The sequence below is a fragment of the Meriones unguiculatus genome, assembly GCF_030254825.1.
Source record: "Meriones unguiculatus strain TT.TT164.6M chromosome 13 unlocalized genomic scaffold, Bangor_MerUng_6.1 Chr13_unordered_Scaffold_40, whole genome shotgun sequence".
Lineage (NCBI taxonomy): Eukaryota > Metazoa > Chordata > Mammalia > Rodentia > Muridae > Meriones > Meriones unguiculatus.
Window position 1 is genome coordinate 4,267,108 of NW_026843649.1, and position 1,988 is coordinate 4,269,095.

General features: G+C 35.7%; 1 pseudogene; it reads left to right on the forward strand.

Moving 5' to 3' along the window:
• Positions 1-460: 460 nt before the first annotated feature.
• LOC132651171 (zinc finger protein ZFP2-like) lies at positions 461-1,463 on the forward strand (annotated as a pseudogene).
• The last annotated feature ends 525 nt before the right edge of the window (positions 1,464-1,988 follow it).

Below are 1,988 nucleotides of genomic sequence, written 5' to 3' on the forward strand. Positions count from 1 at the left end.
TTTACCTTCACACCAAATTGAAAAATTAAGTCACATAAACAAAAAGATTCTTTAGTGTAATGAATGTGGTAAAGCTTTCATATGTGCCAATTATCTTTGCAGGTATGAAAACAGTCATACGGGAGACAACCCCCCTGAAGATACTCAATATGACAGAGTCTTTGCACATCACAGGAGTCCCCACACATATAAAAGTATGCATATTGCTGAGGATCACTATGAATGTAATGAATATGGCAATGCCTTTGCACATAACAGTCATGTCTTAAGACATAAATGGACTCACATAGGAGGGAAACCTCATAAATGTAACCAATGTGGTAAAGCCTTTGCATCTAACAGTAATCTCCTAAGACATAAAGGAACTCACGCTGGAGAGAAATCTTATGAATGTAATCAATGTGGTGAAGCTTTTGTATGTAATAGTAATCTCCTAAGACATAAAAGAACTCACACTGGAGAAAAACCTTATGAATGTACCCAATGCGGTAAAGCCTTTAGACATAACAGTCATCTCCTAATACATGAAAGAACTCACACTGGAGAGACACCTTTTAAATGTAACCAATGTGGTAAAGCCTTTGCACAGAGCAGTAATCTCCTATCACATAAAAGAACTCACACTGGAGAGAAACCTTATGAATGTAACAAATGTCGTAAACCCTTTGCATGTAACAGAAGTCTCCTCCTACATAAAAGAACTCATACTGGAGAGAAACCATATGTATGTAACCAATGTAGTAAAGCCTTTGCACATAGCAGTAATCTCCTAGTACATAAAAGAACTCACACTGGAGAGAAACCTTATGAATGTAACCAATGTAGTAAAGCCTTTTCATGTAACAGAAGTCTCCTGCTACATAAAAGAACTCATACTGGAGAGAAACCATATGAATGTAACCAATGTGGTAAAGCCTTTGCACATAGCAGTAATCTCCGAGTACATAAAAGAACTCACACTGGAGAGAAACCTTATGAATGTAACCAATGTGGTAAAGCCTTTAGATATAAGAGTCTTCTCCTAATACATGAAAGAACTCATCCTAGATAGAAACTTTATGAATGTAACCAATGTGGTAACGCCTTTGCATGTAACAGAAAACTCGTGCTACACAAAAGAACACACACTGGAGAGAAACCTTATGAATGTAACCAATGTGGTAAAGCCTTTGTATGTAATAGTCATCTCCTAAGACATAAAAGAACTCACACTGGAGAGAAACCTTATGAATGCAACCAGTATAGTAAAGGCTTTGCACAGAACAGTCATCTCCTAAGACATGAAAGAATTCCCACGGGAGAGAGATCCTTTGAATGCACCCAATGTGATAAAGCCTATGCATTTCAGAGTAGTCTCTGAAAACAAAACGAACACATCCTGGAGAAAAACCTTATGAATGTAAGCAGTGTGGAACACCTTTTTTACAACATCTTTTCCTAATACATAAAAATTCTTGTTGCAGAAAATCCTTATGAATATAACCAATATCAAAAAGTCTTTTCATGTAAGAGTCATCTTGAACAAGAACACTTACTGTAGTGAAACCCTATGAATGTAACCAATGTGTCAAAACCTTTGCATGCCATAATATTTGCAATGTACATAGAATAATATACACTGGATAGAAACTTTATGAATGTAACGAATGTGATAAAGCATTTTGATATAATAGTAATCTCCTATGACAAAGAAGTCATACAGGAGAGAAACCTTATAAATATAACCAATGTGGTAAAGCAATAGGATATAACCGTATTCTACTAATACATAAAAGAACCCACACTGGAGAGAAATCTTATGGATGTAGTAAATGTGGTAAAGCCTTTCCATATAACAGTCATCTCCTAATACATAAAAACCTCACACTCGAGAGAAACCTTATTAATGTAACTCACGTGATAAAGCCTTTGCACATAACAGACATCTAATAAAAACTTGCTCTTCACAATCATCTTCATCGTAATGAAAGGATTCATACTGGAAGGAA